Source organism: Tamandua tetradactyla, chromosome 3, assembly GCF_023851605.1.
Source record: "Tamandua tetradactyla isolate mTamTet1 chromosome 3, mTamTet1.pri, whole genome shotgun sequence".
NCBI lineage: Eukaryota > Metazoa > Chordata > Mammalia > Pilosa > Myrmecophagidae > Tamandua > Tamandua tetradactyla.
In genome coordinates, this window is record NC_135329.1 from 162,843,159 (window position 1) to 162,850,583 (window position 7,425).

The window sequence follows — 7,425 nt, forward strand, 5'->3', positions numbered from 1 at the left end:
GACCTTTCTCTCATTCATACATCCAGTCTCTGAAGAAGGGGATCTTAATACCCTTTCAGGGTTATCCTCCCACTGCAATCTTTATCCCATCTCTTCACATCTACTTTAGGATATTACCCTGCGAGTGTATTCCTCTTTCTCTTCTCTACTCAACCTCTGTTGTTCTACTGTTCCTTCCATGCAGTCTGTAAACCTGCTTCCCCTATTCTATCATTAAAAAAAAAGCTTTCCCTCAACTTGATGTCTATAGCCTCTTCTTCCCTTCCAATTCTTCATCTCCCAGGCATCCGCTCTCTGCAGTCAGGATATTGTCCCCCACACTCTACTGAAATTGTACTACAAAGGACATAGAAACTTCTTTGTTGATAAACCCAAAAATCTGTCTTCTTCCCTATCTATAGCATATGGTACTCTGACTATTCCCTTCTTCCTGAAACTGTTTTCTCCCATGGCTATCTTTGTTCATACTCCTCTTTCTCCTTCTGCCTCTCTGGCCAAAATTCCCTTGCTCGTTCTACTCAAAACATTATATGTTCCAATTTAAAAGTTATACTTGCAGCCTTTTTCTCTCCCAGCTCACTGTCCTAGTCTATTTTAACTACTAGCACCTTTCACTTTTTTCCTTTTATATTCTAATTCTTCCTGTATGAGACTTCTCTTTCAGCTGCAGACTTGTATTTTCTAAATGTCCATCTGAATAGGTTCATGAAATTCAAGAAGTTCACTATGAAATTATTATTTCCCATTGCTCTTTATACTAATTAACTCCATCAACCTTATCCTAACCCCAAAAATCTGAAATTTGGAAGACTCGACATTCTCCCTCAGCACACATCTAATTGATCTCCAAGTCCCGTTGATTTTACGTATTTCTTTACTCAACTACTCCTCTTTCTTAAAACCCTAAACTAACACCCAAGTACCTATAAAATATACTAACATGACGTTTGGTAATAATAATAATACTGCTTACATCTTGGTTCCCATTTCCATCTGCTTTTCTCTTTTTGTTTCAACTATAGGTCACCTATATTCTCCCAGGTACTTAATACTTCCACAACAGAATTGTGCTCAGCCTCTGACCCTTGCCTGGAAGAATCACCTCCCAAATTAATTCCCTCATTCAACAAACATTTATTGAATACCTATTATTTTCCAGGATCTTCAAGGCATGTAGCTGTGAACGATACTGACAAGTTTCCTGATTCTATGAAGTTTACATCTTTGAGTAGAAAAAGGCAATTAAAAATTGGGCAGATATAAGGTAATTTCAGACAGTGATATGCTATAAAGAAATTAAACAGTATGCTGTTTTAGAGTTGCTCAGGGATTGCTGGTGGGAGAGATGTTTCAGGTAGTATCATCAGGGAAGACCATTTTAAGTGGGTAACAGTGAAGCTGATACCTAAAGTTGGAAAGGAACTTGGGGGAAAAAGACATTCCAAATTCAGGACAAATCAAGTGTGTGTGGCCTGGAATGATATATTAACTTGCTACTGCTGCCACAACAAATTAGCACATATTCAGTGACTCAAAGCTACACAAATGTATTAGCTTACAGTTTTGCAGGTCAGAAGTCCAACACAGGTCTGTCTCACTGGGCTAAACTCAAGGTGTCTGCAGGGCTGGTTCCTTCTGGAGGCCCTGGGGAGGAATCCATTTCCTTGTCATATCCAGCCTCCTTCCTTGGCTCATGGCCCCTTTCCTCCATCATTCAAGCCAGCAAAATAGCTTCTCTCTGATCCTCTCTCTGATGCCACATCTTGTTCTCTGACCACAGCCAAGGAAGGTTCTCTTTAAGAACCCTTGTGTGGGTGGGCCACAGTGGCCAGAGGACCCAGGTTCGATTCCCGGTGCCTGCCCATCTAAAAAAAAAAAAAAAAAGAAAGAAACCATGTAATTATATTGGATCCACCTGGGTGATTCAGGGTAATCTCCCTTTATCAACACCCTTAAGTCAGTCATATCTGAAAAACCTCTTTTGTCATGTGAGGTAACATAGTTATAGGTTTCAGAGGTTAGAACACAGATATCTTTGGAAACCATTATTCCTGCTACAGGAATAAAAGGACAATAAGCTCTGAGTGTGCAAAAGTAGAAAGAAAGCCATTATGGCAGGATATAATACAGAATTACAAATGAGGTCTGTCATTAGATCTTTGTAGGTCATGGAGAGTGTTTGGATTTTTATTTCTAAATTCAGTGAGAAGCCACTGAATGTTTTCAAGCAGAAAAATCACATGGTTAATGTACTGATTATTAAAAAATCTGAATGGCATATGAGAAATGAATTTTAGCAGGGTAAGGATGGAAGCAGAGATACCAGTTAGGAGGCACTTTTAGTCCAAATGAGAGGTAATGGTGACTTAGACTATGAAATAGAATGATGGCAATAGTGGAAATAAAATGGGGATTCAGAAAAAATTTTGGAGATAAAGTTGCTGATGGGTTCTCAGGGGTGAGATAAAGGGAGAAATTCAGAACACCTCTGCTGACTAAACTCAAGCATTTCCTCCTCTGCAAACCAGCATGCTCAAACCAGTCAATTTCATAGAACTGAGCATGTTCTGTACAGACCTCTCTAACATAACACTTTATATGTCTCCCCCTTCTATCAGAATGGAAGCTCTTTGATTTTAAATGCATTGTTTTGTTATTTGTATTTGCCCAGTAGTTACTTGTTGAACGCGTACTATTTCCTAAAGAAGCAACAGAACTTTATGATTGAATGGCCACAAGGAAAGTGGCAGCAAACATAGTTAAACATAGTTATAAATGACTCCAAGATGTCAACCCCAAGGAACTAAGAAAATGATAGTGCCAATAAAAGAACATATCTAAGTAAGGAAGAAAAACTGGTATTAGAGTAGAAGGAGAGCCAATAGCTGATTATATGTAACTGTGCAACTAATGGGTGTCGAAATAGTAAAACCATAATTTTGAATAAAAAAAGACTGCATGTTCTGACTGAAAGTCATTGTGAAAATAATAACCATTACAATAATAATAGTGGCTGAATATATTAGGTATTTACACTGCATAAAATACTGTTATAAAGTGTATTAGTTAGGGTTCTCTAGAGAAACAGAATCAACAGGGAACACTCGCAAATATAAAATTTATAAAAGTGTCTCACGTGACCGCGGGAACAGAATCCAAAATCCGCAGGGCAGGCTGTGAAGCCGACGATTCCGATGGAGTGTCTGGACGAACTCCACAGGAGAGGCTCGCCAGCCGAAGTAGGAAGAGAGGCTGTCTCTTCTGAATCCTTCTTAAAAGGCTTCCCGTGATTAGATTAAGTATCACTCATTACAGAAGACACTCCCCTTTAGCTGATTACAAATGGAATCAGCTGTGGATGCAGCTGACCTGCTCATGATCTAACTCTGAAAAAATGTCCTCATTGCAACAGATAGGCCAGCACTTGCCCAACCAGACAAACAGGTACCACAACTCGGCCAAGTTGACAAATGAACCTGACCATGACATATATTAATTAATTTAATCTTCAAAACAATGCTATAGGGTAAGTGCTCTTATTTTCCCCATTTTACAGATGAAGAGGAAATTGAGGCCCATGGAAGCTAAATAACTTGCATCAAGTCACACGTCAAGAAATTGGTAGATCCAGGGTTGAAACTCAGGCAGTCCAGTTATACAGCCTTTCTCCTGAAAGAGGACCTGAGGTTCTAAAAATTATTTGATATCTGTTTTCTTAGCTTAAACTCCAGCACTGATTTTTATTAAACAAACGACAATACTTGAAGAATTGCTTATAATGTCTTTAGCTTATTACTTTTCAAGTAAACCAGTAAATTATCAATTAATTTAATTATAAATGCTGACTATAGCAAAATTTTATAAATAGATGTTACCTCTTCCTGAATATTTCTGCTGAAAATATATCTTTATGCATTTAGATATGATTAGAAATTCTTTAATTTTATATCAGAAATTTTAAACTTCATTTTCCATGCTTATACTATGGTATCTTTTATTTTAATCTGAATTCTATAGTTATCAAAAATCATAGTTTGAGGAAAGTTTGCAGTTTTACATGGAAAACATTGTGCTAGCTCCTAAGGCAGTCAACATTTATATGTAGAAGTTATAGACCATCCTGTGAGCCAAGATCACAAATAATGTAAAATGCTGGCCTGTGTAGCACACTACCCGTTACACAACACTCAAGTGCAGAATACTCTTTGAGACTCATAATAACCTAGTGAAATACTAAGGGCTAGAATCATCATTCTCATTTTACATGGGAATTCAGAGAGATTAAGTGACTTGTCTGATGTCATGCAATGGAAAGAATGGCCTCAAATATAGACTTCCAAGTCCTAGTGCTCTGTCTACTGTATCTCATGATAATTAAACTGTAATTCAAATTTTACTAACTAGGAAGGTAGCATCTAAAAAGTTTACAAAAGCATATTGGTTATGAGCACAGATACTGAAGCCAGAGTGACAGAGTTCAAGTATGGTTCTACTACTTGTCATCTGGGTGACCCTGGAAAAATTACGTTTCATCATATGCAAGTTGGAGATAATAGTACCTACCTCATTGGGCTGTTAAGATTAAAATGAATTTATTTTCTCAAACTATTAAAACAGTATCTGGCACTCAGGTAGCATTGTATAGGTTCTGGTTAAATAAAATTAAATAACACTGTTAGTGATTCTTTTGAAAAGTACATAGTATTTCATCAGTTTAAAATATAACTATAAAAACTTAGTTAAGGATCAAAAGCCAAGGTAACTGGAAGATTAATTATCCACCACATGCATTCCCTCATTTTGTTTTTCATTCCTTTTATATCATGTTTATTGAAATATTATTTATTTTACAGCAAAATTTACCTTTCTACACATACAACTCCTCGAGTTTTGACAAATGTATGCAATCATGTGACTACCAACACAATCAATCGACAGTATATTTCCTTGATCCCAAAAAGTTTCCTTATTTGGAGTCAGACCCCTCCTGTCTTTCCAAACCCTGGCAACACTGATCTGATTTCTGAAACCATAGTACTGCCTTTCCAAAATGTTATGTAAATAGAATCATTTAGTATGTAGTCTTTCAAAGCTGGTTTCAAGATTCATCCATGCTGACCCATGTATCTACAATTTGTTCCTTTTCAAAAAATTTTTATATTTACTTATTTTTATTTCATTTTCTCATTCTTAGCATTTATCCATGCCTAATATATCCTGAAACATGGATGACTGTTTGTATTGGAATAGGCAATTCTCTGTAGTTAAAATAAGAGTCCATGAGTCAGGGCTTCCCCTGAGGGAAAGTTTTTAGGTGGCAGGACTAGGTGCAAGCTACAAAAGGGGCATTGTCCAGAAGCTCCATGACACCAAAGGCCAAATGGCCATGCTGTGTCCTCTGTATACTGGCTTTTTTTTTACTTAAAGCCTAAGACTCTCAAGTTTTTCCCAACCAAAAAGGAAGCCATTCAGCCCATCAAACTTTGAATTCCTGCATTATTCAATTGACAATTATGTGGCGGCCAAAGGTCTGAGAAATGTGTCTTTTCTTGGTACACAGCTGGCAGGAGAGGATAGGAAAATCAAAGTGATATATTTATCATAGTACATAAGTCTTTCAATATTTTTTAATATTTTTAAGTCATTTAGTGTGTTGGATTAAACAACTCCTTCAGCCCCTTTTAGTAATTCAGTTCTTTTTTGCAGAACTGTGGAATTGTCTGTCTTGAAAAACAGTGAGAAGTTTTGGTAAGTCAGCTCCTGAGAAAGAATAGCGTTTTATATAAAGCTGCCACTTCAACTGTCATTTTTGTTATATTTTTATTTCACACTTTATTTTTGGTTCCAAGGTTTTAATAAAAATAGTTATACATTTATCAACATATCAGGGGAAGTCAATAACAAATTTTTTGAAAATCTTTTTTTAAACAATTTCTGAGAAACATATTCACCCCTATCCTTCCTTCCCCAATATGAGTGTATCAAATGGGAAATGACCAGCAGTGGCCAAGTCTTGACTGATGCCCAAAAGCAGTAAATTCAGCTCACAATCCCTACAATACAATTCTGTATAGAATGTAAGTACTTTATTTATCATTAAGAAACTAAAATTACATTATTGATTTTAAAAATACTATGCATTTGAATTATAATTTTATTTGAATAACATCAAATAATTATCATCTGCATTCATTTTGGTATAAATATACAAATATGCATGAGGATAGGCTCTGGCCATAGTAATTGAAATATTAATTATCAAAATGTAGTAGTAGCCAGGTAATCAAGTTTTTCAGTGTTCTAAACACCACAAATACCAGTGGTTCATGATGATGCTATTTAGAAATCAGGAGCATTCTGTATATTTACCTCATATTGACCCAATTACCATTTAACTAACACACATACATATCAGTACAGAGAGAGAGAGAGAGATTTACTGAAAGAGCAATTCATGGACTTGGTTTTGAGGATATTCTTAAATTATTCCATACACAGAAATCTTAGGCTTCCTTTACACCCTAGGATAAGGAGGATAAGAAAATCAAAGCTTTCTGTGATCCTTCTCACCAAAAAATGGGTTATTATTCCTAATACATTGCAAATACTAGTACGTTTCACTCATCAGTTGGAGTGTACTTTTAAATGTTTTCTTTTTTGTCGTGTTGTGAGTGATGTCATCTCATGAGATTTGAAGGAACACATGGATCTCATTTTGTTGTTTTAAAGAGACTCACTTTTGTTTTTTTCTGGAATAATTGCAATCATAAGTTATTATTGGATGAACGAGATTTCATAAATGTGCCTTGTCTCTCCTTTCAGCATCATCTCCACTTCCATGATTTTGGAACGAGAAGAATCTGGAATATTGTTTTGGGACATCTGAAATCTCCTTTCCATAAATATAATACACAGCTAAAACCATCACGGATACTTCCAAAGCTTGGCAATGTCTCTTCCTGTTAACCTAACTGAAATTAAATTTACACATGTATTTGTAAGCAGACTCTTTTTAAATCACATCTAGTAGTTAATCTATAAGGTCCATGGATTGGCTCCAGAACCCACAGTGAACTTAATTTACTGGATTTACTCTGGATTCTGCTCAAGTTTTATGAATCTGTTGAAAACTCTCCAAATGCCTCAATTATTGGGGATATGGAAATTATCAGTAGCAGGAAGAATTGTGACATTACTGTGTTCCTAAGGCATGAGCATCAGTCACCACACCCTTGTTTCAAATGTCCCTTGCCCATCTTTATGTGCCCATCCCTACTTAAGGAAAAATGGGCTCTGACTTCAGAAGTTGCATGCAATTCAATGTAACATACATTTGTTGAGAAATTGTTGTAAGAATGAAAATATGTATAGAACATAGTCTAGTCCTCCAAGGACTTACCTAGTTTGGTGATAATAGACAGAATA

General features: G+C 36.1%; 1 long non-coding RNA gene across 1 annotated transcript; it reads left to right on the forward strand.

Moving 5' to 3' along the window:
- The first annotated feature begins 1,157 nt into the window (after positions 1-1,157).
- Positions 1,158-6,930, forward strand: LOC143676450 (uncharacterized). The gene is made up of 3 exons (XR_013172094.1): positions 1,158-1,264; positions 5,707-5,748; positions 6,823-6,930. It is a non-coding gene; the product is annotated as an uncharacterized LOC143676450 (long non-coding RNA).
- The last annotated feature ends 495 nt before the right edge of the window (positions 6,931-7,425 follow it).